The sequence below is a fragment of the Leptonychotes weddellii genome, chromosome 14, assembly GCF_054177405.1.
Source record: "Leptonychotes weddellii isolate Sample4059 chromosome 14, ASM5417740v2, whole genome shotgun sequence".
NCBI classification, from domain to species: domain Eukaryota; kingdom Metazoa; phylum Chordata; class Mammalia; order Carnivora; family Phocidae; genus Leptonychotes; species Leptonychotes weddellii.
This window is the reverse complement of record NC_138382.1, coordinates 79,278,103-79,305,859: the sequence shown is the minus strand read 5'-3', so window position 1 is coordinate 79,305,859 and position 27,757 is coordinate 79,278,103. Positions and strand designations below refer to the sequence as shown.

Sequence of the window (27,757 nt, the reverse complement as noted above, 5' to 3'; positions counted from 1 at the left end):
TCTGCCTCCTCGATTGTCACACGGCTGTCCTCCCTCTGCGTGTGTTCAGATGTCCCTCTTCTTACGAGGGCACCGGTCACGGGGGCCGGGCCCACCCTACATCCATGACGGTCTCATCTCCATCCTTAACTGGTCACATCCACAAAGACCCTGTCTTCGAGTAAGGTCCCGTTCTGAGGACCTGGGTGGACATGAATTTGGGAGATGTTATCAACCCAGTGTGTGTGTGGGGCCGGTGGGGGGTCACAGAAATCCTTCTGTGCCTGGCGGGGAGGAGGTGCTGTTTGGGAAGTCGTGGGGGGGGCTTGCTGAGACAGGTCATTTGGCTCCGCCCTGCGCTTGCCCAGGAGGGTGGGCAGCCAGACGCATGGACAGTGATCACTGCTCAGACAAGTACCGGATGACGGGGCCGAAGGGCCAGTACCAGTTGGGAAGTCTAGAAGGAGCTTTGTTTTCAGGACCAGAGCCGGGGTCGAGGGCAGGAAACGGGGCCATGGGCGGAGGAAGAGTTTCCTGAGACACAGTGTCTATGGTTATGTAAGTTTTGGGACAGGAGGCAGAATTTGTGTTAATTGTCGTAACCTAGTTTAGTTGGCCAGTCCCTGTCACGTGAAGGGGCCAGGAAAGGCGCGTCGGCCACAGAGGAGTCCTCAAGGCTGGGTCTGCCTGTGTACCGAGTCCCAACCTGTAGCACAGACTGGGGCCACGGGGGCCCTGTGGCCCCTCCTCTGTCCCCCCCCAGAAGAAAAGTGAGCTCATGAAGTGAGGGAAGTAACCCAGCAGAGGAGGTGGGTTCCCAGAACGGGCTGGAGGTGGGCTGCAGCGTCCAGGCAGCGGGGTGTGGGAGCAGAAGGTGGTGCTGCCCTAAGGGTCCTCACCAGGCCAGACCTCGAGGGGCCCCCCACTCCTGGACCCAGGACCACCAGAAGCAGGCATCTGGCTCTGGAGAGATGAGGTGCAGGCCTTGGGGCCCTTCTTGGTGGAGGAGCAGGGTCCCCGGTCTCTCCCCACACCTCTCCAAGCCACGCAGACCGACCTGGGCCAGGCTGGACTGCAGAGTGAGGGCCCCCAGGTCGTGGGGGGCTGCCCTGTGGTTTTGCTCTGGGTCTCTTGTCAGATTCTTAATAACTCAGGAAAATGGAAAGGAAAACTTTTCCTGGAACGATTTGAGAATAAGTTGCCCTGAGTAGTCACTGCGTCCTGTGCGCATAACAGCTGGTGGTCTCTGAGACAGCCCACTAGCCCGGGGTCGCCCTTTACAGCTGGAGCGTCGCTGTGGGTCCACGTTCCAGGCACTTGCCACGGCTGCCTTTAAAGTTGTAATTCAAACAAATTCTAGTTGCTTATGTATAAAATTACCATCTTAACCAGTTTTAAGGGCACAGTCCGGGGACGTCAAGCGCACTCACAGTGTTGTGCAGCTGTCCCTCCGTCCATCCCCTCCGTCCGTCCCCAGAACGTGGTCATCTTCCAGACTGGACTCTGTCCTGTTATACACGACCCCGCTTCCCCCAGCCCCTGCCCCCCAGCTCTCTCCCCCTTTCACCTCCTCCTCTCCCCTGCCCCCTCCCCTCCCCGAGCCCCTGCCCCAATCTGTGCCCCCTGCCCTCTACCCCCTTTCCCCCTTCCGTCCCGCCCCTCCCCCAGTCCGCAGCCCCCCCTCCCGCTCTCTGCCTCTTGAGTTTCTTTCTCCCCGCTCCCTTTATTGTGGTAAACAACACATAACATCACGTCTGCGATCTCGACCCTTTTGAAGTTTTGCGGTTCAGGGCTGCTAAGTGATCGGCCACCATCCGTCTCCAGGACTTGTCCTCGGGCGAAGAGGAAACTGGTTCCCGCAAGACAGCAGCTCCCTCCCTGTGTCTGTGGCTCCCACTGCCCCAGGGCATCACGGGAGCGGACCCTGCCGCATTTGTCCTTCTGCGTCCATCCGGCTGTTCTCACGGGGCACCGGGTCAGGGATTCCTGCCTTCTAAGACTGAGCCAGCTCCGCGCTGTGGACGGACCACGTTTGCCTGCCCATGGCTCTGTCGATGGACGCTTGGATCATTTCCACCTTTGGGCTTTGTGAATAACGCCGCCGTGAGCATGGGCGTGCTCTTACGTGTCTGAGCCTTACTGTGTCTCTTAGGCTACCTCAGTCTGGAACCTTCCGTGGTCTTTCTTGGCCCTGGTGACCTTGACTCTGGAATCCGGGCCAGTTCTGCAGAATGCCTCCTGGTCTGAGTCTGAGGCTAATGCGTGGTACCCGGCAGCGCGTCTCGTGGGGGCCCCGCAGTGTGGACCGGGCCACCTGCCGGACGTGGTGCATCACGTCATTGAGGGACGCTCGGTCTGATGTGTGTTTCCACAGGTGGGGGGCAGTGGGTGCGGGAGCAGGGGAGCGGCTTCCTCAGCCCCGCGTACCTGTCTCCTCTACCTCCCCTGACCCAGCCTCGCTCCTGAGGGACATCATCCACATCTGGGCAGACCCGTCTGGAACCAGTGGGTCCCCATTCCCTCAGAGGCAGGGTCAAGGTTGGTGTCCGTGGGGCGGGTTGTGTGCATTTCCTGGAGGCCCACCAGCTGAGAGGCCTAAAACAGCTGAACTTTGTGCTCGCCGGGGTCTGGAGGTCAGGGTGTCACGGGGCCGTGCTCCCTCCCAGGCCCTCCCAGCCTCTAGCAGCTGTGGGTATTCCTTGGCTCACGCCACACCCCTCCCATCCTGCCTCGGTGGCCACACTCCTCCGTGTGTCCGCGGCTCCTCAGGACGCCAGCGGTCGGGCATACGGCTCCCCCGCAGTCCGGTGAGGCCTCTTCTCGACTGGGCTGACGCGTCTGCAGAGACCGTGGTTCCTGTAAGATCACATTGTGAGCCGCCCGCGCGGGAGCGGGGGCCCTGCTCCCCGTCTCCACCGCCGCCGCCTTCTCCCTCTCCCACCCCTAGTCTCAGAAGGAAGAGCAGAGCCGGCCCCCTGAGCAGGGGCATGTCCCTCCGTCCCCCGGTCTGGGGTCGCGCCTCTGACCTCCCGCCCGGGCTCCGCTCCGTCTCCCGTGTCTGCTCAGCTCAGGTAGAGGAGAGGTTGCTGCAGCCGCAGGACACAGGATCATTCCTCCTGCTCCGAGATGTGATGGGATTGAGGCAGCGCGAAGTCCTAGTCGTAAAGTGGGCCATACGTGAGGGTAAAGTGAGCAAAATAAAGTCAGCCGCTCTTGGAAAATATGTTTTTCTTTGCGGAGAAGGAGGGAAGCGAACACGTAGGGCCCGGGGATGGCCAGCAGGACCGCTGGGGCCCCCAGCCAGCCCCACCCGAGGGCGTGAAGGTGGTCACCCGGGGCGGGGGCCTGGGGCTCTGCGGTGGCCCGCTGGCTGCCGAGGGGCATCAGGCACGGTGGGCCTGTCCCTGGGGGTCCAGGAGGCCCAGATCTTCCCACAGGCGGCCCCAGGGGTCGTGGTGTCCTCAGGGAGGTGCTACCTGGAGCAGATGGGTGTCTCTCTGTGGCTGTGGGTGCTGTGCTCTGTGCTTTACGGGCAAGGGCACCCCAGGGCTCAGTGCACATGGGTCAGCCTTGCCCAGGGGTCAGGCCGCTGTCCCCAGCGAGGCATCAGGAGGAGGCAGGTGAACTGGTGTCCGAGAGGTCCGGCCACCAGCTCAAGGCTACAGGCGGAGGCTTGGGATGGCACCGCAGGCTGCTCCCCCTGTCTCGGACCCGTGTGGCCCTTTTAGGAGATCCCTCGTCCCCTGCCCCCGCCCGCAGAGGGGCTGGGCAGTCACAGTTTTACTTTGCTGAGGAGTTGGCCCAGAGCTGCTGGCCCAGGGTCTCTGGAGAGTGTCTGATACTCCCCTCATTTTATGAAAGGGAAACAAGGCCCGAGGGGTAGGGGGGGTTGGGTGGAAGAACTGAGCAGGGTATAGTGATAACCGCCCCCACTGATGGTTTTCTTGGGGCCCCGGGGTGTTGCTCCGTGGGGGCTGGGGCAGAGACAGCAGGAGCCTGTGGGCAGGGGTGGTTGCTGGCTGCCCGCCCAGCCCTGCCCCCGCCCTGGATCTGCCTGGTCCTGTGGGCCGGGTGCATCCAGGTAGATGGAGCTCGGTCCGGGTGGGCCCGGGCCCACCACCTTGGGTCAGGATGGCCCCACCAGGGACCCGCAGGAAGGGGCGGGTTGTCCTGGTCTGGGTGGGGTGGCGCAGTGGCGGGTGAGGGCACGGCCACAAGGTGGGGCCGCCCCTCCACCAGCTCTTGCGTATTCCTGAAGGTTTCAGTTCATCCTCACTGTTTCTTAACTGCGCTTTCGTAATAATTATAACCGAACAGAGCCACTGAGCGGGCTTGCTTGGAGCCCCAGCAGCTGTGATTACATTATAGTCGCTGATTTCCAAGAAACCCCACGAGGGAATTCGTTAGAGCCCGCGGTGGAGGCGGGCGCCCTGCACGTCTGAGCTGCAAGGCCTCAAGATGCTCCCCCTGTCATCTGGACCGCCACCGAGCAGGGACAGTGCAGGGAGAGAGGCACCCGCCAGCTGGAAAGGGGGTGGCCCCGGCGTGAGGTCGGCGGGTCGCCGGCTACTTCAGCGCTGACCCCTGTCCTGCCTCCGCTCAGAGCCCCTGCCGGGGAGCTGGCTGGCCTGTGGCTCCTGGCTGCCTGTTTCCCTCTGTGTTTCCAGTGGCTTGGGGGCCTGGAGGTTCCCAAGCTGGGCGTCTGGTTTGGTGTCCGCCCTTGGAAACTCTTCGCTGGTCCCTTGTCGGTCCTGGAATAGCTGAACATGCATGACCACGTCGTGTCTTTTCCCCGAGACTGTTTGAGATCCTTGACCTTGGGCTGTGGTGTTCTCGGTCAGCCCCTTCCATTTGTCCGAGCAGCCACCACCCATGGGGTAGCCATCCCCTGCCTCCTAGAGGCCGTCCTCACGCACACTGGCTCCTGCTCAGGCCGCTGGGGCCGGGCTCAGGGCTGCTCGTGATGGAGGGGAGACCAGTGGGGCCCGTGCGGGGCCCAGAAACGCTGTCCTTATGGTGGTTAACAACACAGCGGTGTGCTTACTGACTTGTTCTTTTTTTTTTTTTTTTTTTAAAGATTTCTTTATTTATTTGACAGAGAGAGACACAGCGAGAGAGGGAACACAAGCAGGGGGAGAGGGAGAGGGAGAAGCAGGTTTCCCGCGGAGCAGGGAGCCTGATGCGGGGCTCGATCCCAGGACCCTGGGATCATGACCTGAGCTGAACGCAGTCGCTTAACGGCTGAGCCACCCAGGCGCCCTGACTTGTTCTTGAATGTATGAAGTCGGCTTAACGCTAGTGCAGTGCTAGAAAAGGGGTCTGTTTACCTGTCGCTGACCTCTGCCCTGTCGCTCCGAAATGCCCCGTCCGGGAGGCCATGGTGCCTGCCTGTTGCAGGGGGCGGGGTGCTTTGCTGGATCCTACAGGCGGCCCAGCTCGGGGGTCTAGCTGGTTGTCCTCTCCCCGAGCCCCTGTGCCTGGAAAATCGGGAGTACCCCCCCATGGGTCTGGAGAGAAGACCCCCCACCTGATCTACCCTCTGCCCCCGTAGAATAAGATAAGCAAGAGCCCCACAAAGTCTCCTTTGTTGGCTAAATCCTCTACAGCCTGGGTGGGGGTGGTATATATGCTTGCCGTGGAGTTATGACAACTTAAGACCCCAGTGCAGCGGGCCGACACTCGGGGCAGGCCGGCCACGCAGTTTTCCTTGGACGGAGCCCCACGGGGCGACAGAGGGAGGAAGGGCCCCACAGCCGCAAGTGGGACTCTACCCGTGAGTGGCCCTGGCCTCCGCCTCAGTCCCAGTGGCCACTGGCTGTCTACTCCCATTCTTGCTGTGGTGCCAACCGAGGTGGGAGGGGCAGGCCGGGGGTCCCTCATCCCGGCTGTACCTTGACGGGTCACGGACCGAAGAGCTGGGCAGCCGGGCCCTCCCGAGGGTGTCCTGGGCAGCCCGGGGTCTGCAGGCTCTGCTCCACTGTGCGAGGCGTCCCCTGCGAGAAGCCAGACAGCAGCGCCGGTGGCTGATCCCATGGGGGAGCCGGGCTGGCCGCCCCTCGTGTCCCCAGCAGGCTCCTTATGGCCCTTGGCCCTCCCCTTGGCTCCCCTTGGCTCCTCGTGGTCGGTCTCCTCGCCCAGGATGGAATGCCCAGACATTCGAGTGGGTGGCTTTCAGGTTCTGTGCCCTAGACTGATAGAGTATGCGCTTTGTTTTAAAAAGCCATGATTGAAGTCAAATTAACATATTTACCTTCAGTGCTCCCAGGGGAACCACTAGGGGATCGGGGAGGTGTGGCAGCGGCGGGCACAGTGACGGTGGCGCCAGCTCTCCCAGCTTCGGGGGCAGATGAGCGTCCTGTGCTGGCCCCCAGCCTCCCCCCTCCACTGGGCACCCTGCCACCCGAGAGGCGGAGACTGGCTGCGCCCTGGCCCCCCCCACCGGCCTCGGCCCCCCGAGCCTGGACCCTTGTCCCGGTTGCTCTCTGGCACTGGGGTGGGTCCCTCCGGTCCACGTGGTCTCAGTGGCTTGTGGCCCAGGAGCACTTAGTCCCGGACTCCTGTCTGGACCGGGAGGCCTGATGCCCGCTCTCGAGATTCAGGTCCGGTTCCTGGGCCAGTGAGCCAGTTTCTTCCCTGCTCAGAGCCTCGGTTTCCCTATCTGTAAAAGGGGGACAGGGCATCTCTCTGGAGCTTAAATAAAAAGGCCACGCAGGACCTGGACGTTTAGGCCACGGCAACGAGACTGGGATTATTTAGCCCCCCGGCCGAATGTCGGCTCTCCCCGTGGAGATGGAGTTCTGAGGTCTTGAGTTTGGCTGAGGGGGTGGCCGTCCTGGGGAGCCCCCCACTGCTGCAGTGCATGGTGGGGCAGTGGGGACGCAGCCTTTGACCACCCCGCCCCAAGAACACTATTTTTAAAAACTCGTGCGTGGATTGTTGAGATATGTTGCAGAAATGTTCGTCATCGAACATCAGCTGTTGATACAGTGACATTGTTTACCCGGTTTTCTCCTGCGAAAGGCACACGTTTGGGTCACGGAGTTAACAGCAGTAGCTACCTCTACCCTTCACTGCTCAGACTGTCGCTCGCTTGTTCTGTTAGGCGCACCTGGCCTACGACCTACGGAAATGGGCGCAGACGCTGAGTGCAGAGCTGGATCCATTTTTATGCAGCTGACAGACAGCTGGGTGAGCGGGGCCAGGGGAAAGTCAGGGTCAAAGTGCCACCCAGACCCTCCCCCCGGGCCCGCCTGCCAGCCAGCCGAGCTCCTAGCACCTGGATGGGTTTGCTGCTGTTGAGCCTCAGGTGAGGGAGTGGGCTGCGGCTCCCTTCACCCTGTGCCCGGCCTTCACTGCGTCCCTGTGGGCACCTGCTGTCCTGGGGGTCCTTTGGGGACTCCCCATGTCTTCAGCCTCTAATCTGTTGTAGGCTCTGGGGTCGATCCTGCTTGGGGGTACTGGAGGCCCGGGGGGGAGGAGGATGCAGGTGGGTGCCCCCCTCCCCAGGCCCTGCTCCGTCTCCCTGGTGACTAATCCTCCCTGCCCTCCATTTGGTGCCTTTGGATGTTCTCCCCGCCGTGTCTGGTCTCGGCTTTCCCCCCTCCCTGCTGATGGGCTTGTGGAGTTCTTGAGATGTTCCGATCGCAAGTCCTTGGCTTTACAGGTCCTGCAAAAGGTCTCTTCCTCCTCCTCGTCTGTCCTGTCTCGGTGCCGATCTTTTCAAGTCTCGATTTCAATGAAATGCGGTTTACCAACCATTTCCTTTACGGCTGGTGCTGTTTGTGTCCTGCTCAGGACCTTTTTGCCGAAGGTCGTGTTTCTCTTCTGTTCCTGACATTTGACTCTTGCACGTTTCACGTGGAGGTTTGATGAATTATTAGTTAAAAAATTTTAGTGGTAAAGTAGACATGACATAACATTTATCATTTTAAGCATTTTTAAGTCCACAGCTCAGGGGCGTCCGCGCGTTCACACTGTTGGGCAGCCGTCCCCTCCGCCTGTCTCTAGAACGTGGCCGGTCATCTTCCCACGCTGAGCATCTGTCCCCGTTGAACACGAACCCCTCCCCTCCCCCACTGCCAGTGTCTGTGGGTCCAGCTCCTCTGGGGCCTCCTGGGAGTGGATCCTTTGGGATTGGTCCCTCTGCGCCGGGCTGATCTCACTCGGCACCATGTCCTCCACGTTCATCCGCATTATAGCAGGTGTCAGGCAGGATTTCCTTCCTTTTTAAGGCTGAATTATGTTCCGTGGTGTGGACGGGAAAGCTGGTTCAAAGAGCAATTGAGGAACTGAGTATTTATAGTCACTGAAGAAAGAATGCTGGAGTCCGGTTGTTCAGTTAGTTACGAAATTGCTCAATGTCCCCAAGGACAAGAAAGCCAGAGCCTTCGGGGTTCTCTCTGCTGCTGGACAGAAATCATCGTTTGCGTCTCTTGTGGGCACCAATCTAAGAGCTGACACGACGCGGTCTGGGGTGTGATGAGTATCAAATAGCAAATCAAGCAGAAGGATCTGAACGAATCCTCTGAATGAGACAGTCCTCGGTGGGCCTGCCGGACCCTTCCTCCTGTCACACCGGAAGGGCGCAGTTACCCTTTGCCGTCTTTCCAAGCTTCGGGTAATTGTTCTTAGCAGTATCCTTTTGTGTTCATAAGTGATCTCCAGATACAGTTTTAAAAGGCGCGTTTCGCTCCGTTCTGGCTGATGGATTGCGCGTGGTGGCAGAGGTGCCCTGTGGGTACGGCCAGCAGCCCCAAGGCCCCCAGCAGCCTCAGTGACGGCGGGGGACACTTGTGCTCTCTTCGGTGTCCCCCGCAGAGCCCAGGAGCCTGTCCGTGTCCCGGAGACCCGCCTGGGCCGCGCAGTCAGCCAGCTCCATCCGGGTGCTAAGAGGGACAGGCTCTGCGGGAGCTTCGCACGCAGCTCTGGGGAAGGGAGCGAGGCTCCGGAAAGGTATTGTCTTCTGAATCGCGAGCCTGGGGAGAAGGCGCCCGCACAGTGCACAGTGTTCCCCTTGGAATGTTCCCACGCCGCGTACAGAAGGGCTCGAGGCCAGTCTCCGCCCCAGAATTCCAGGACCAGCACTCAGGGTTCCGCGCCGCCCTCCCCGTGGTCAGTGTGGGCCTTGGTCTGCAGCCCACGTCCCCGTGGACGGAGAGGCGGCTGGACACCGGGTCCCCTTCCTGGAGGCACGCCTCCTCGTGAGTCGTCCACTCCTGGCCGGTGGCTTCCGGGGAGCAGAAGCCACCTGCTGACAAGCACGCAGTCAGTTCCTTTCCCGGGGACCCTGCAGCGCCAGCCCGGCGGACCTGAACCCCTGCACATAACTAACCGTGGCGTGAGGGTGTGATGGCTCCCCCCAGACGGAGACCATAAATCGACAGTGAGGAGAGACCAGTCTGGAGCTCCTGGAAGGCAACACAGGAGGATTATGTTCCTTCAAATGGCGCTGACAGTCCACGCTTGACCCGGGAGGGAGCTGGCTCAGCAGCTGCCGCCTCCTCTGGGGCAGCTTGGAAGGTGGTGGGGAAGGCCGGGCGCAGCAGGAGAGCCAGCGAGCCCCGAGCCACACGCCGCAGACAGGTGCTCGAGGGAACTACAGAGGAGCATCTGGAGGGTCTGGAGGGTCCCATGGAAGGTCCAGCTTTGTACACTCCAGGGCCCAATTTGGAGAAGGCGAAACCAGTGTCCTCAGAGGAGATCAACACTCCAGGGAGCGGGACAGCGCCTGGCTTTCGCCTGGGTGCCCACAGATCGAGTAATTCTAAATGTTCGTAGAAATCAGTAGTGCCTTTGTAAGGAAACTGCATTGCTTTGGAAGAGAAGAACTTTAAATTAAAAAAAAACAGTCAAGATCTGGACACAGTCCGTGCAGAGCACCCGGAGCTGCTCAGGAGATCGGGGCGCAGCTGTCGGGGCCGTAGGTGAGACATGGTCCAGCACTCCATCCTGCCGGCAGAGGGGCCCCATCGTCAGCACGGCCCCGAGTCCAGGCGCCCAGGTGAGGGATGCTGGGCAGTAAAGGACTCCCAGCACCTTTGAAAAGTTCTCTTCTGTAATAACCCACCAAAACGGAGCAAACTTTGCCAGAATTTTAATATTTTGTACCTTCTTTGTAGAGTTATTGGCAGGTATTATTAAGTGAGGGAAATAAAGATCACTTCCTACAGACTTCCTACAGTTTCCCATTTATCTGTTTGAAGTGTTTTGTCCTCTCTCCCTTTCACATTCTGGAACAACCAGACATTTGACTGTAAGACAAAATGCCTCTTTTCCCCTCGATAACAGAACTCACCCTTTGGTATACTTGGATCTGTAGACACACTTCTTGGCCGCCGTGGCCCCTGATCGTGTCCCGTGTGCTTAAAGCGTTTAAACTCGGTGACTAACTTCTCTCTGACAAAGGGGGCCGTGGGTGACCAGTGGACCTGCCCGTCGTGCACTGCGTCCCAGCATGGGGTGCAAAGCCAGAACATGCCCTCCGGGAGCCCCTCCAACGCGCGAGCATGCACCTGCTTGCAGACACACACCTGTGCCTTTCAGACCTTGTCAGAGTGGCCAGGAAGGTGTCCATCTGACCCGCAGTGAGTACAGGTAAGCTGAGGTATCTGCTTCCTGATCATGAGTTCGATTCTAGGCTTAGGAGTTATGTAGCTAGCTGAACATTATTAATTAATTTAATATTAGTATAGGGTGTTAAAGGGAGCAAGGATTTGGAATCCTGTTTTATGTTGACACACCAAAGACCAACACAGTTGCTTCTTTTTTTTTTAACTTTGTATTTTGAGATACTCCTAGATTCACATGCAGTTGTGAATAGTACAGAATGAGTGGAAAAACAAAAAAAGTTGTATATCCCTATGGTGGAACGCTGTTTGATCATAAAAAGGAAGAGGTGAATTTTATGGTATATGGATCGGATCTCAATACAGCTGTTATTGGGAAAGGGAGCACGGAGAGATCCAGTGCACCGTCTCCAGGGGATGCCCAGGGTCCCTGCCACCCCAGTCCCGTTAGCCTCTGGCAGCCACCACCCTGGTCTCTTCTTTTTTTTTTTTTAAAGATTTTATTTATTTATTTGAGAGAGAGAATGAGAAAGAGAGAGCACATGAGAGGGGGGAGGGTCAGAGAGAGAGGCAGACTCCCTGCTGAGCAGGGAGCCCGACGTGGGACTCGATCCCGGGACTCCAGGATCATGACCTGAGCCGAAGGCAGTCGCTTAACCAACTGAGCCACCCAGGCACCCCACCCTGGTCTCTTCTGTCAGCCATCCTCACCAGCATTTGGTGGCAATGCTCGTTTGGTTGTAGCCATTCTGATGAGTATGTAGTGTATCTGGTTGTGGTGTTAATTTGCATTTCCTGTTGGCTCATGGCAGTGAACCTTCCACGTGCTTGTTTGCCATCTGTGTGTCCTCCGAAATGTTTCCGTGTCTTTGGCCGATGTTCTAATCAGATTGTGTTTTCCTGTTGCAATGTGGGGCTTCTTTGTCTAGCCTGTATACTAGCCCTTGGTCCCGTATGAGCCGTGTCTTTTCGTCTTCCTAACAGGTCTTTGGCCAAGCAGAAGTTTAGAATCTTGACAAAGTCAAGTTCACGAATTTTTGCTTAGGGGAGAACGTGGTGTCTAGCCCTAGATTCTGAAGTTACTCTCCTGTCCCTTTTTCTAGTTTTAAGTCACATGCAGAACTCAGTCCATTTTGGATTAATTTTGTACACGGCCTGAGGTTGAGGTTCATTTGGTTTGCCTCTGGATGTGCACTTGCCCCAGCACCATTTGCTGAGAAGGCTGGTTGTCCTTCACTGAATTGCTTTTGCATCTTTGTGAAGAGTTAGTTGGACTCATTTGTGGGTCTTCTTCAGGGTTCTCTATTCTGTTCGTTGATCTGTCTCTATCCCACACTGTCTTAGTTTCTGTAGCTGTCTGGTAAGCCTTGCAATCAGGCAGACTGGTTCCTCCCACTGAATTCTTCTTAGAAATTGTCTTAGCTATTTTGGGGACAGCTGGGGGGCTCAGTTGGTTAAGCGTGTGACTTCAGCTCAAGTCATGATATCAGGGTCCTGGGATGGAGCCCAGTGTCAGTTCCCTGCTCAGCGGGAGTCTGCTTCTCCCTCTGCCCCCACGCCTCCCCCCGCTCATGCTCTCTCTCTCTCCTATAAATAAATAAAATCTTTAAAAAAAAATTGTTATTTTAGTTCCTTTGCCTTTTCACGTACATTTTAGATTAATCTTGTCTATAGCTACAAAAAAGTGTGCTGGAGTTTTCATAGGATTACATTAAACCTGTATATCAATTTGGGGAGAATTCTTTGGGGAGAATCTCTCCATCCATGAATATGGTATGTCTCTCCGTTTACTTAGATGTAGATGTCTTTCATCAGCATTTTGAGGTTTTCAGCATACAAGTCCTGTATATCTTTTGTTTTTATTTACATGTAGTTTTTAAAAAAATTCTGCCCCCAACATGGGACTGGTTACAACCCCGAGATCAAGTGTCATACGCTCTACCAACTGAGCCAGCCAGGCACCCATTATATGTAGATTTTTTTGAATCATCATAGGTAGTATTGTATTTTTAATTTTGGTAATTAATAGCATATAGAAATACAGTTGTTTATCTTCTATCTTGTAACCTTGATAAAATCACTTACTAGTTCTAAGAGTTTTTTTGGTGAATTCTCTGGGATTTTCTGTGTAGACAATCCTGCCATCAGCAAATAGGGACAGCTTTATTTCTTCCTCTCCAATCTACGTGCATTTTCTTGCCTCACTGCACTGTGTTGAATAAGAGTAGTGAGGGTGGATGTCCTTGCCGTGTTCCCCATCTTAAGGAGAAAGCATCAGCTGTTGGATTTTTGTAGATGCTCTTTTATCAAGTTGAGGAAGTTCTCTGAGAGTTTTTATCATGGGTGGATGTTGAATATTGTCAAATACTTCTGCATTGGATGATATGTTCATGTGATGTTTCTTCGTTAGTCTGATGATAGTGGGTTACATTGATTGATTTTAAAATATTGAATTAGCCTTGCATCCCTGGAATAAATCCCACTTGGTCATGGTATATGTTTTTTTTTTTTTTTATATATATTGCTGAATTCTATTTGTTCATATTTTGTTAAGGATTTTGTATCTATCACGAGGAACATTGGTTTGCAGTTTTCTCTTTTTGTGCCATCTTTGTCTGGTTTTGATATCAGGGCAATACTAGTTTCATAAATGAATTGGGAAGTGTTCTTTCCTTTTCTGTTTTCTGGAAAAGACTGTGTACAAGTGGTGTTAATTTGTCTTTCTACGTTTGGTAGAATTCCCCAGGGAAACCATCTGGGCTTAGAGATTTCTTTTTTGAGAATTTTTGAAATTACAAATTCAGTTTCCTTAATAGTTAGAAGGCTGTTCAAATGCTGTGTTCCATATCAGGTGAATTTTGGTAGGTTTTTATTCCCTTAGGAATTGGTTATTTAATTTATGTTGTTGGGTTTATGTGCGTGAAGTTGTCGATATTACTCTTTTTATATCTGCGGGGTCTGTAGTGATATCCCCTGTTTCATTCCTGATACTGGTAATTAATCTGTCTTCTCTCTCTTTTTCTTTGTTACTCATGTTAAAGATTTGTCAATTTCATTGATCTTTTATTTATTTTATTTCATTTTTTTTAAAGATTTATTTATTTATTTGAGAGAGCGAGAATGAGAGAGAGTACATGAGAGGGGGGAGGGTCAGAGGGAGAAGCAGGCTCCTCGCTGAGCAGGGAGCCTGATGCGGGACTCGATCCCAGGACTCCAGGATTATGACCTGAGCTGAAGGCAGTTGCTTAACCAACTGAGCCACCCAGGCGCCCTTCATTGATCTTTTAAAAGAACCAACTCTTTGATTCACTTGATTTTTTTTCCTCTATTTTCAATTTCATTGATTTCTGCTCTCCTCATTATTTCCTCTGAGTTTATCTTGCTTATTTTTCTAGGTTCTTGAGATGAGAGCTTAGATTATTGATTTAAAATTTCCCCTTTTTTCTAATAGAAGTACTTAGTGCTATACATTTTCCTTTCAGCTCTGAAGTGGTGTCCCACAAATTTTCATATGCTGTATTTTCCTTTTCCTTCACTTGATCTCCTCGAGACTTCCTCTGACACGTGGGTGACTCTGAGGTGTGTTGCTTATTCCCAGATGTTTGTAGATTTCCTTGTTAACGTTTCTGTTATTGATTTCTAATTTGATTTTATTGTGGAAGAACACACTCTGTATGATTTCAGTTCTTTTAAATTTCTTGTGATTCGTTTTTTTGGCCCAAGATATTGCTTGTCTTGGTGTATGTTTCACGGACACTTGAAAAGAATGTGTGTTGTGCTGTTGTTGGATGATCCTGTTAGTTGACTTTGGTTCTCTATATCTTTGCTGATCTGCTGTCTAGTTCTGTCAATTGTTGAGAGAGGGTTGTTGAAGTCCCCAGGTATAATCGTGTATTTGTTTTTCTTTTTTTAGTCCTATCCATTTGTGCTTCATATATTTAGCTGTTCTGTTGCCTGGTCTATACACATTGAGGATTGCTGTGCCTTTGGGGTGGATTAAACCTTTGACCCTTGTGAAATGTCGTTCTTTGTCTCTGATAATTTTCTTTGCTCTGAAATCTACTTTATTTGATAGAGTGACCCCTGTTTTCTTTTGATTGTGTTTGCATGATTTATCTTTTCCTGTCTTTTTCTTTTCAAATTGCCTGTATCATTATGTTTGAAAGTGAGTTTCTTGTAGACAGCATATAATTGGATCCTGTTTTTTTCATCTATTCTGCCAATCTCTGTCTTTTAATTGGTATATTTAGGCGATTTACATTTGATAGAATTATTGATATGCCAGGGCTTAAGTCTGCCATTTTATTTTTTGATCCTGTTTGTTTTGTCCTTTTGTCTGTTTCTCTGTGCCTCCCCCTTCCCTTGACATTAAAATTTCATTTTGATGTATCTGTAATTTTTTTCTTTTTGAAAAAAAGCTTTATTAAGATATAAGTCACATACCATACAGTTACCCATAAGGTACACAATCCAGTGTGTGTAACCATCATCACAGAATTATGTAACCATCATCACAATCAGTTTTATTATTTTTTTAAAGATTTTATTTATTTGTCAGAGAGAGAGCACAAACAAGGGGAGTGGCAGGTAGAGGGAGAAGCTGGCTCCCCGCTGAGCAGGGAGCCTGACACGGGCCTCGATCCCAGGACTCTGAGATCATGACCTGAGCTGAAGGCAGATGCTTCACCGACTGAGCCACCCAGGTGTCCCCACAATCAATTTTAGAACATTTTCTTCAGCCCAGAAAGAAACCCTACACCCTTTAGCTGTCACTCCTATTTCCTCTTTTCCTCCCTGATCCTTTGCCACTTCTGGCTCTAGGCAACCACGGATCTGTTTTATGTCCATAAATTGCCTGTTCTAGAGATTTCATATAAATGGGATCATATAATATATGGTCTTTTGTGGCTGGCTTTTTTTTTTTAACTTACCACGATGTTTTCAGGGTTCATCCATGTCATAGCACGGGTCAGTACTTTGCTCCTCTTTATGGACGAATAATATTCCATTGTACGGCTGTGCCACATCTCATTTATCCATTCATCCATTGATGGACATTTGGGTTGTTTCCACTTTTTGGCTATTGTGAATAATGCTGCTATTCATACACCAGCATGGACATTTGTTTTAATTTCTCTTGGTTTTACCTAGGAGTGGAGTTGTGTATGGCCCACGGCAACTCCATGTTTAACCTTTTGAGGAACTTCCAGATTGTTCTCCAAAAATGGCTGCACCCATGTACATTCCCATCACGTCTTCACCAACACGGTTAATCTATCTTTTTGATGATAGCCATTCAAGTGAGTGTGAAGTGCTATCTCATTACGGTTTTGATTTGCATTTCCCTAATGGCTCATGATGTTGAGCGTCTTTTCACATACGTATTATTGGACATTTGTGTATCTTCTTTGGAGAAATGTTACCAGTGCTTTGCCCATTTTTAAATTGGGTTATTTGTCTTTTTATTGTTGAGTTGTCGGAGTCCTTTATATATTCTAGATACAAATTTCTCATCAGAAATATGATTCCAGATATACCCTCCCATTCTTTGTCTTTTCACCTTCTTGATGGTGCCTTTTGATGCACAAAAGTTTTTATTTTTTAATTTTTTTAAAAAAGATTTTATTTATTTATTTATTTGACAGAGAGAGAGAGACGGCAAGAGAGGGAACACAAGCAGGGGAAGTGGGAGAGGGAGAAGCAGGCTTCCCGCCGAGCACGGAGCCCGATGCAGGGCTTGATCCCAGGACCCTGAGATCATGACCTGAGCCCAAGGCAGTCGCTTAACCGACTGAGCCACCCAGGCACCCCGCACAAAAGTTTTTAAACCTAATGAAGTCAAATTTATCTGGTTTTCTTTTGTAGTTTGTGCTTTTGGGGTCATATCTAAGAATCCGTTGCCTAGTCCAGGGTTATAGAGATTTACCCCTATGTTTTCCTTTTAAGCGTCATATAGTTTTAGCTCTTATATTCAACTCTTTGATTTGTTCTAAGTTAATTCTTGTATATGGTGAGAGGTTAGGGTCCAACTTCATTCTTTTACATGTGAATGTCCTATTGTCCAAGCACCATATTTTGAAAAGATTATTCTTTTCCTGTTGAATGGTGTTGGCCCCCTTGTTGTTTGATCCTAGACTCTCCCTTTTATTCCACTGATCTTTGTATGTATCCTCATGTCAGCACCACACTGTTTTGATTACTGTAGCTTCATAGTAAGTCTTGAAATTGGAAGTTGTGAGTGCTCCAACTTTGTTCCTTTTCAATAATGTTTTGGCTGTTCTGGGTTCCTTTTACTTCCATATGAATTTTAAGATTAGCTTATTAATTTCTGTGATGATATCAGCCGGGATTTTGATTAGGATCACACTGAATCTGTGGATCATTTTGGGGAGCACTGCCGCTTTAATAATGTTAGATCTTCCAATCCATGAACATGGGTATCTTTCCATCTATTTAGATCTTTAGTTTCTTTCAACAAAATTTTGCAGCTTTTGAAGTGTAAATGTTTACACTACTTCTGTTAAATTTATTCCCAACTATTTTATGCTTTTTGATGTCATTATAAATGGAACTATTTACTAAATTTCATTTTCAGATTGTTTGTAGCATATAGAAATGCACTTGAGTTTTGTATATTGATCTTATATCTTGTAACCTTGCTGAATTCATTTATTAGCTCTAATAGTTTTTTGGTTGATTCCTTAGAATTTTCTGTGTTACAAGATCATGTCTTCTACAAATAGAGATAGTTTTACTTTTTTCTTTCTAACTATTTTTATTTCACTTTCCGGCCCAGTGGCCTCCACTAGAGCCTCCCCTACAGTGTTGACCTCCTTGCCTTCTTCCTCACATAGTAGAAGCAGCCAGTCTTCTGCTGTTGAGTATAATGTTAGTTGTGGATTTTCACATATGCACTTTTTCAGGTTGAGGAAGTCTCCCCGATTCCTAGTTCACTGAGTGTTTTTATGTGTTGTTTGTGTGTTCTGTGTTTTTGGATGACAGATGTTAGAATTATCTGACAGAGTTTAAAGCCTCACTCCAGCCTCCCAGTGTTCCATATTCCCGGAAGTGGGAGTCTAACATAATTTTGATTCCAGTTTGAATCATTTAATAGAGTCGACAATAAATTTTATATTTCTTCATAGTCTTGAGCACAATGTAGAAGTTCTCTGGTTGGTCAAACAGTATAAGGAGTTTGGGAAATTCAGATTAACTACTTTACTCATGAGAAAACACATCCAGATCTTGATAATGAAATGCTAAAATGGGTGCTAGATTTTTAAGTCTCCCCGCACCCCCCCGCCAAGTTATCAGAGCAGTCTGATTTGTTCAGGATTGTGGAAATTTAGAGTTTTATATGGCAGTACTTTTTGAGCTGGTTGTTTCTCTGAAAAGGGTCCCCTCCCCCTTAAATGCTAGCTCATTTACAATATTAGAGGTTCGCTTTCTTTATATTCTGGGAATTCTAAAGGTTTTAGATTTACAAAATCATTTACTATCTGTTAGTGTGTGAGGACACAGCTCCTTAAGAGACTGTAAGTTATGAACACCCTTCAGAGTTAGGAAAAATTCCAACCTAATGTGGGAGAGGGCTCATCTTGGGTCTAGACACAGAGAACCTGCAGTGTTAACCATGGGTCAGAAGTAAACACAGAGAGCAGCTCACCTTTCCTTGTCTGATGAGAGAGAGAGGTTTCTCTCTGCCGTGGACATGAGCTATGATCTTGATGGATGAACAGACATGACGGACAGCACGGATGAGACCCCTCGTCTGCCCTGGAGAGTCTCCTCGTGGTCAGACCGGAAAGCCAGACCTCAGGCATCACCACCCCCACCGGCTCACTGGCTCACAGCTCGGGGGGTGCTCTGGACAGGGTGGTCCTGGTGACTGCTCCTCCCTGGTCCTTGCCCTGGAGAAGGCACATGGCTCCAACAACAAGTGACCCAGGATTTTGATGGGCAGACAGGCCGGCAGGCAGAAGGCTGGCTGGGAGGGCGGGCACTGGGGGAACAGGTGGTCTCCTGGCCCCTCGAGGCTATTGTCCTGCAGAGCAAAACCCCTCATCCTTGGGGCTGTCTTCTCCTATGGAGAGAGAGCTTTGTGTCTTTCCTGGACAAAAACGAACGTGTTGATGGGTAACGTGATAGAGCCTACGTGGACAGCGGGTCGGAGGGCGTCCTCCCAGCCAGTGGTCATCTTGGAGCGATCTTGGGGGCCCTGCTTCCCTGTGATGGTGAGGGGACGTTTACTTTACTGCCAGGTGTTTGAGAATTCTCGGAACAGTGTACCAGCCATCTGGAATCGATGTTTATCTCCTGAGCTTGCTCCCCTCCCCAGCCTGCCTGCCTGTTTTCTGAGCTGGTGGTCTTGGGTGTCTTGCTGGGGGCGACCCGCTGGCTCCAGCTGCCACATGGGCCTCCCGCCCCACCCTTTCCTGGCAGAGGGCAGCATGTCCCCACCGTCCACCGTTCCCTGTCCTGCCTCTCTTGGCTCCTTTCTCTGCTATCTCGGAGCGAGCGCCGGCCTTCCCTGGACCTCCAGCTTCTCCTGTGGGCTGAATTCCCAGCTGACCCCTCAGTGGCCAGGGCCCCCCAGGGAGAAGGCCGGGCTTGGGAAGCCTCGTGTTCTGCGGGGCCAGGCGAAGCATCTCCGTGGAGCAGGTGCCCAGCGTGGGTCTGACTGTGGGAGGCAGCGCGTGCCCCAGTCCAGTGTTGCTGCACTAGCAGGAGCCCTGACCTCACCCCACTCTACCCTGGTCAGGCCGTGAGCTGGTGGCTGTGGCCTCCCTGACCTCCCTGGGATTCCAGGGCAATTAGGGACCAGGCCTGGGAAGGGCCTGTGCCGTTCGTTCCCTCTCCCCAGCCCCCGAGCAGGGGAGAGTCTCCTTCAGCCTAGAATGTGGTGGTACCAGTGAGCCTTGTCCCGACTCTGTGACAACCCAGGATGAATCGTGTGCTCTGAGGCCAGGATGTGTGGGTGTGTTACACACACACCTGTCTCCACCTCGGCTCCCCTTCCACCTGTGCAGACCCCCCCACCCACAGGCTCTCAGGTGGCATTTGGGTCTGGGAGGGCTCTGGTATGCAGGAGGGAGGTCGTGGTAAGCCCGATACCCATAGCTGGATACCCGGATAGCTGCTACCTGGCAGGGGGGAATGAGCCGGGGAGGGCTGGGGCCCTGGAGTCCGGAGGGTGGTGAGGCCATGCCCACCCAACTGCGTCTTCGATGGTCACCCAGGCGTGTTCCGTTGCTGTTTTGTCCTCTGTGTCAACTTCCACCCTTGAAGTGTGTTGGGCCTGTGGGAAGGGGTGGGCCAGGCTGAGCCAGGCCCTCAGCCTGGGGGGCCAGCAGGCCTGGCTGATCCTCAGGGACTGCACAGAAGGCCTTTCACCCCCTTGTGTCAGCTGGCCAGCCCGTCCCGGAGGTCCTGCCCTTCCCCGTGTGAGCACTGAGCCCTCTGTTCCCGGGCACACCGGCTGGCTAGTCCAGTCCTTGTGCCGCAGTTTCTGTGAGGTCTGGGTGTCTGCAGCCCCCACCTCCCGGCTTGCCGTGGGAGCCACGAGAGACACGGGCTGGGGGCTGCTGTGACCCCTGATGGGAGGGGAGGGGGGTCCTGCCCACTGCCCTGGCGGTAAGCGGCGTTCCCTGGGCTGTAAAGTCGGGTATTTAGGGTCTTTATTTTTCATATCAGTAATTACCTTTTATGGCCCCAGCTGCAAGCCGCGGCCTGTGCCTCTGATCCCGGGCGGAGCGGAGAACCCGCACCCCCCAGCCCCCTCCGCTCCTCCTCCACACACAGCAAGATGCGTCCGCCTTGCACAAGGGCTTGGGGAGATCGGGGTTTGTGGTTAAGATTCTCACATTGGAGCACGAGGACAATTATGTGTAGCTTTTATTCGGCCCCCAGGATTCTTACTGCATTATCTGTATTTCCTTTAATTTGTGGGATTTCTAGTAAATGGGCTTAAAAATAGGTCTGGGCGTGATGCCAGGCAGATGCGGGCAGCAGGCTCTCTGTGTCTCCTCTGAAGGCAGAGTGGGGCAACCCCTGTGTCACTTGGGCCCGTGCCTCCCACAGGTCCCCCGAGGTAGTCCCGCCGCCGCACCCAGGAGGAGCAGGGCCGTGCCAGCCCAGGTGCCCTGCTCCTGGACGAGAAGCCAGGCTGGGTCTTGGCTGCAGCTGGGGGCCAGGACCAGGGCTGGGCCGGGATGTGTGCTGCTCAGGAAGCCAGGGCTGGGGGCATTTGGGGTCTGGGTGAGGGGGGGTGCCTGCCGGGCCAGGTGGAGGCTTGAGCACCTCTGCGCTCACTGGCTGAGCTTTGCCTGGGGGCCCCTGGTGTACCAGCTGCAACCTGGCCCACGGGGGCCCTGAGATCTATCAGTGCCACCTGCTGGGGTCCCAGATGCCCCTTGGATGCCCACCTTGAGGTGGGCACTGTATTGGGCCCTAAATAGCTGGCGTGGCCTCTGTTCTCTCTCCTTGACCCAGACCCTCCTGTTCTCTAGGTCCTGTGCTGTGTCTCCTTGCAGACAGGAGGACTGGCCCCAGACGGCAGAGCCGAAGCCCACCCAGATCTCTCCTGCCCGTGCAGGGCTGGAGCCTCCTCCGGGCTCAGAAGACCCACCATCCCATCCTTGTGGCCCTTAAGTGGCTTGGTGCTCTGTCCAGGATTCCATCCCCAGAGTGGGGCGTCATCCCAGAGGGTCGGGACATTTGGTTCTGCACTACCGTGTGAGCTGAGCAGGCGGGGTGGGGGGGGAGGGCAGGCAGAGTGTTCAGAGGGTTAAACGTGGAGACAGGGTGGTGGAGACAGCCCCCACCCATGGGGTAGACCCTCACGGACCACGGGGGCGGCCTCTGTGAGCCGGGTGGCTGCGTCAGGTGGGCAGCTGAGTGTCCTTGGGCAGGGAAGGAGGCACATGCTGGAAACCCCTTAGGGAGAAGGTGAGACAGGCTGGCTGGCCCTGGGGGACTGGGGCGCATCCCTGGGCTTCTGTGGGCATCTCCCCCACCCCATGCTTGTCTCTGACTTTAGGGCCAACAAGGCTGAGGTTGGCCAGGGAGTGGCTGGGGACCCTGCTGCCCAGCCCCAGGCCAGGTGGGCCACCATCACCAGCAGCCTGCTTGCCTGGAGCTCCGAGGTGGGGTCTGCTGCGTCGTGGCCCCCGTCTCTGCGTAATTGCCCCCCCCTTCCAGCGGCTGATTTAGTATTTCTTTGTGGGTCTGATTTACATTAGGTTTTTAAGCATAATTAGAAATGCAGCGGAGCTTTGTGTCTTACCTCGACTATTTATGGCACGAAATGCAGATGAGGAAGGGCTATGAATATTAACGGGCGGGGGTGTGTGGCGGAGTCGCTGTGGGTAAGGAGTTGGTGACCGGCACAGGGCAGCGCCCGCCTCCTGCCCGCCCGCCGGGGACCCCCCACCTGGCCCCCAGGTGCTCCGGGACCCCCCCTACCCCCACCACGGACCATCAGCAGGGGAGAGTGCCATGGAGAGGGCTGAGGAGAGGGGCCAGCTCCATGGGGCCTGGCCAGCTCAGTCTGGGCAGCCCCCGAGTGCCCCCCGAGCCAGGGGTGCAAGGAGGGGTACCTCACGTCAGCTGATAAGGGAGGAGGAGGCCCGTCTGCTTGTGCGTGGAGCTGGCTTTTTAAGTTATTAAACTATGCCCGAGGGAGACACTCTTCAAGCTTACGTTATTTAAATTACAAATACGGGTGAGGGAGATTGTCGGCTCTGTTCAAAACACTGCTTCACATTCTTTGGAAGCCTTCTGGAAACTGTTCTGTGGCTCATGTGTGAGGACTTGCTGGGTGCACAGGGCTCCCGGCTCCTCCTCTGAGTGACCGTTCACGCCGTGTTTGTTTGTCCCCAACCCCACGCCCACGCTAAAGTCAGAATATTTGAGGGAAGGGTCGGTGGCAGGCGGTCGTGCTCGGTGGGCGGCGGCACGTGGGCTCGGCTGGGCCACACCGGCCACTGGACCGGACCCTTGTCAGAGTCTGCACCGTGGGACGCCTACCCAGATGCAGGACCTCCTGTTCCGTCCGATGGGTGTCTTCCCAGCCCGACCCAGCCCCCTGGCCCGGCAGCGTGGCTCTGATGGCCATTGGTGGCCTGCCCGGTGCCCTGGGTCCTTGGGCGTGTGCTGGTCTCTGAGGACCAGCCCTGTGTCTGTGGCGCTCTCCTTGGGGGCGGCAAGGGGGAAGGCTTGATAAGCACATGTTTGAATTTGCAGATTCTGGCTTGCTGCCCTTTTCTGTTTGGGGAAAAAAAAAGGTTCCAGGCAAACGTGTGTTAGTGGAGTTAAAACCGGCTCTGAGGCTTGATGCCGGTCCAGGCTGTGGTCTGGGGTGGAGGCTGCCAGGTGCCTGGAGCGCGGTGAGCCAGGGTGGAAGTTTCCAGGGGCCTGTGTGCCCCTTCCCCTGGGGGTCTCCTCTGCCGCCGAGCTCTGGGGGCCCCTCCCTCTCTTGACAAAGAAGCTTGCGCTGGCTGGGTGCTGACGCGGGATGCTGGGGAGGGGGCAGGTCCCGGCCCCCAGGCCTCTGCAGGGGCACGCTGTGGGTGCCGCGGTCTCCTCGTCCGCACCCACCCGGAGAGCAGGGGCTGGGACGCAGGCGCACAGTAGGGGTGGGGGCTGCACGTTGGGGACTTGGTGGAGGGGCTCCTGGCAGCAGAGACCCCACCCTGGAGCCCTGCTTCTGCTCACCCTGGCCCTTCAGGGGTGACTGGCCCTTCCATTAGCAGCGAGGCCGTGGCTGCTCGGCCTTGTTTTAGGATGTATTAAAAGTTTAATGCAGACCTGAGGACCAAGCTGGTTGGTGCCTCGCCTGGCGCCCAGGAGACCTGGCCCGCTCTGAGCGGCCCAGGCCCCCATGCTGAGAACCGGCTCCTCTACCCTTGAAGGGCCCGCCTCCCTCCCTGGCCCCCTCATGGGAGCAGAGCCAGAGCATTAACTGGGGTTGGGGATGGAAGTGAGCTTCTGCTCCCCATAACTGGAGCCTGCCCTGTCCCTGGTCCAAAGGGAGCCTCCCTCCCCGCCGACCGACCCCTCCTCACCCTCTCTTAGCAGCCCTGACGGCTCACTGTGTGCGTGCTGACTCACAGGGTACCTCGCCTCCCTCCGGGCCCCAGAGCCCCGAGCACCTTGACTTTTAGGGGGTGTCCCTGTGGCCAGGCTGGCTTCTCCCAGGCTGGCGGGGGCAGCCCCCAGGATGGGTTTCGGCCTCCGGGCAGGGGAGGCAGGGAGGCAGAAGGGGCTCCTTTTTTCCTGGTGCGCCTGCCTCCCTCCCTGCCTGCCGCGGTGAACTAGCTGTGTGTTTGCTCAGGCCCGGGCCTCTTATTAGATTGGAAAAATTAAATCCTGCACAGTAATTGTATTTAATTTCAGTTACCTCGCCTCTCCTTCCCTTGCTGGTGGTGACCCTGCAGAAGTTAAACGCTGCATTCCTCTGCCAAAGGAGGCTCCTTGGGATCTGGGGGTGGGGGCTGGGCGGGTATGGGAGAATGAGGAGTGGTGGGGCTGGGGTCCTGGCAGGGCTTCTGAGGACGTCTGGCCGGGACCTGCAGACTTTGGAGCCGTGTCTGGGTGGGGTCCTGGGAAGGAGGCCCCTCCTCTTGGACTGCCCATTCTTCTCTGGTCCTCTGGGCCCCGAAGGGAAGTCCTTGGCGTGCTCCTGGTACCTGTTAGAGCCCAGTGTGGCTGGCCGTGGCCTGGCCGCACCCCGAGAATCCGTGCCCCACTTGCATGCTGCCTAGGCCCTTGGGCCCTGTGTGGGTGCATGTCTGCAGCTCTTGGGGCCAGTAATCCCACCCCCTTGTCATGGCGCTCCTTCCCTCATCCACCTGCAGGCAGCGCTGCCCTTGGGGGGCTGGGAGGAGCTTTGGTTGACAACCCGTAACCCCAGGTCCTAGATCCTGGCTCTCCCTGAGGGAGGGGTCTGCAGAGAAGAGACACTCTCCCCCCCACACACACTACTCATGTTTTCTCATTTTGGGGGAGGTCTTGGAGTCTGTTTGGGGTGGGGGCCCCCTGAGGCTGGCGCAGCTCCAGGGGCTGGACTCTGGCTTTGGGGTTTCCCAAAGTGGGTTCCATTCTGAAGGGCATTATGAGGGGGGAGGGTTCTGTGGTGCAGTGGCTTTGAGGATGGCCAGAATGAATGGAGAGATCTCTGATAGTCCTCCTGGCTCTTCAGAACCTTCCAGACGCCACTGGGCCGGCGACTGTTGCTGTGGGGTGGGGCGAACCAAAGGGTGTTGCTCGGGAAGCTGGGAGATGGGGAAACCGAGGCATAGAAGGGGAAAGGTGTTCTTGTGGGGCTGGGCCCTGCCGCACAGGGAAAGGTGAGGGGGTGTCCCCGCTGCCCTCAGCCCGCTCAGGTCCTGGGGCCCTCCTGTCTGGCCACCGTGCGAGGGTCGGCCCGAGGCCTGTCCTATTTTCATGGCTCTGGGCACGTAAACCAAGCCTTTATTTTATTCTTTCCTCCTGAAGTCCAGCTTTGTTCGCGTCCCAGCCAAGGCTTCTAAGAAAGCAATCTAACCCCCCCCCCACCCCTGGGCTGCCAGGGGCTGGGCTGTGGGGCAGCAGTTCCTCCCGTGCAGGTGGCTTGAGGACACAGGGGCAGCAGCCCGGCTGTCCCCTCTCCCCGGGGACCAGACGGCCTCATCACCTAACAGGGGAATAATGGTCCCTCTCTGGGCATGCAGCCTGGCCTGCAACCCTGAGGCGCAGGCGCTGGCCGAGACGGGCGGGGGAGGGGGGCGGAGGGAGACACCCACCTGACCACCGCCTCCCGTGCAGGTCACGGCAGGTAGGCGTCCTCGTGGTGCCGTTTACCAAGGCATCGTGCCAGGCTTGAGCCGAGTGCCTGACGAATGCCATTGCCCTCGACCCTGCGGTGACCGTCCAGGGTAAACCCGACCCTCCTTGACAGAGGAGCATCCCAGATGTGGTGCCACCTGCCTGAGGCCACAGGACGTGGACACAAAGTAGTCGGGGCGGGGCTGGCATGGGGTGGGGGGGCGCGTTGGCCTGCTGGGACCCAGGATTCCCACCCAGCCGACCAGGCAGGGCCTGCTTTCTGAAGGGACGGGCTCTGAGGGCCTCATGCTGTCCCTTGCTCTCAGTTTGGGACCTGGCCACTGCCCTGCCCAGCCCCAGGCAGTTGGGGCCCTCTGGGAACTGGGCCCGGTGCAGCGTTGCTGGCCTCTGCCCACCCCCGCCAGCCTGGGTCACCCCCTCTCAGCACCAGAGCCCTCGTCTGGCCCAGGGGAGCCTGCCTGGCTTTCTGGGAGACTCCTGGCAGTAGGTGCTGTGGGTCTGTGAAGGGGCCATTTGGGGGCCCCTCTCCAATGCACTGTCACTGGCCAGCACAGCCCCACTCTTGCGGCCCTCCCTGGCGTGCCCAGCATTTGCCTAAATGCCCAGCAGACATTGGGCAGACCCACCCTGCCCTTGTTCAGCTCAAGAGTGGCACCTGGCAGGCTTCTCGGAGGAGGTGACAAAGAGGCAGCGTCCTGAAGTTGGCAGGTCTGTCCCAGGGAGTGCAGGCTGTGTGTACTGGGGCCCAGGGGGCCGAGTCCTACACCCAGGCCAAGGTTGGCCCTGCTCTCCCCTTCCCTCCCCAGCACAGTTCCACCAGGCTTTGGCCTCTGTTTCCCCATTTCGCCCTGCCTGTGGCCTAGTCTGCCTGCCTTTGTGGCTGCGTGGCATGTGGAAGCTGTGTCCCCTGCCCCCACCCCAAGGCTTCAGCTCCCTCATCTTGAGGCCATTGGGCTTCTCCTGCGCCCCAAGAAAAGGAGACCATCCCCAGTCTGGGGGCCTGACAGGGCTTCTGGCGGGGGCTTCCCTGGGTCGGTCTTTCTGGGTCTGGATAAAGGTGAGCTGGCAAGGCTGCCCCCTCGGAGCGGCTGCTCAGGGCAGCCGAATGGCCGTCCCCCAGGCGATGGCTGACCGTGGCCCCAGGACCTTCCTAAGGGCAGTGGGGACCTGGCTGTGAGGGGCGTGTGGCCCAAAGCCCGTCTGCCCGCTGGACTTGCCTCATGCAGCTGGAGGTGAGGGAGGGCTGAGGTCTGGTCTCGCTGCATCACTGGGGCTTTGGGGGGCTGAGGGGCAGGCCCCCGTGTCCCCTGGCCGGCCCCTGCATCCTCAGAGCAGCGAGCGGGGACCAGTTCTGTCAACTTGCACCCAGAGGGTTTGTCACCCCCCGGAGGGTAGTCCTCAGCCCCCTGCAGGAGGTGCAGAGCTGCCCCTGGAGGAGCCCCTGCCGCCGGCCGCCGGGCGCTTCCCTACACCTGGGTTTCTTCCTGCTCCGTTCCTTCCGCAGTGTTTTATCTGCTCTCGGAAGCCGAGCCACCGTGGGAACGGGGAGGTGCCAGATGGCCCTTTCTTTCTCTGGATGCCACTTGCCGGTGGGAGGGCTGCTGCCTGGCCCCCCCAGGCCCTCCCCACTCCAGCCACCAGGGTTAGTTGTCAGGGTGGTGGCCACCTGTATGGGGGGGCTGCAGGGGACTGGACCTCCGACCCTGCCAGTCTCGACCCCCTGCCTCTCTGCAGGGGTCTGAGGTCTTCCCAGGGCCACAGTTGGTGGCAAGAGGGGAAACCGAGGCTGGGCAGGCCACAGGCAGTGTGAGCCTGGAACAGGACAGGCAGCGTGCACAGCATAGCCTCCCCTCCCGAGAGAGGCCCAGGGGCGGCGGGATGCGGCGGGCCCCGCGCGGCAGCCTGGCCCCCTTCCTACCGTCACCATCACGGGTGGTGACTTGGCTGCCCGCCTGTGGGGATGGGTCCGTCGGGGCTGCTGGGTGCGTCCACCCGGGCCTGGCCCAGCTGCACGCACAAAGTTGTTCTTGACAAGACCCGCGTCGGGGGTTGGGGGACAGGGTGACTTCCCTGGGCAAGTGGGATGGGGTGCAGGACTGTGCTCATTGGGCCTGATTGCTCCGGGGACCCAGGGAGAAGTGTGGACGGGGAATGGGGCGCTGCGGGGCGCTGCGGGGCCCTGGGCCTCCTCTCCCACTTTTTCTTCACCCCCTTTCTCATCTTCTCATGCTTCTTTTCTCATCACCCCTCCTGCCCCCCACTGCTGGGCTCCCCACTCTCATGTAGCTCTTACCCCGTCTGCCCCGCCCCCCTCATCCCCCATACCCTCTTGTCCCCCTTATCCCCCTGTCCCCTCATCTCCTTGTCCACCCCCGTCTCTTTCCATC

The 27,757-nt window shown here is 55.6% G+C and overlaps 2 protein-coding genes across 3 annotated transcripts in view; both read left to right on the top strand.

Moving 5' to 3' along the window:
- UBAC1 (UBA domain containing 1) overlaps positions 1 to 27,757 on the top strand; it is a 224,698-nt gene that overhangs the window by 116,635 nt on the left and 80,306 nt on the right. The gene's annotated exons all lie outside the window — the stretch shown is intronic.
- The window catches only part of NACC2 (NACC family member 2), a 68,616-nt gene that overhangs the window by 8,950 nt on the left and 31,909 nt on the right, over positions 1 to 27,757 (top strand). Inside the window, exon 2 of one of the 2 annotated variants that reach the window (XM_081803928.1) lies at positions 21,053 to 21,278. The exons of the other annotated variant lie outside the window; for it this stretch is intronic. The gene's annotated coding sequence lies outside the window, so the exon portion shown is untranslated. The remainder of the gene's footprint in view (positions 1 to 21,052; positions 21,279 to 27,757) is intronic. 2 annotated transcript variants of the gene reach the window in all.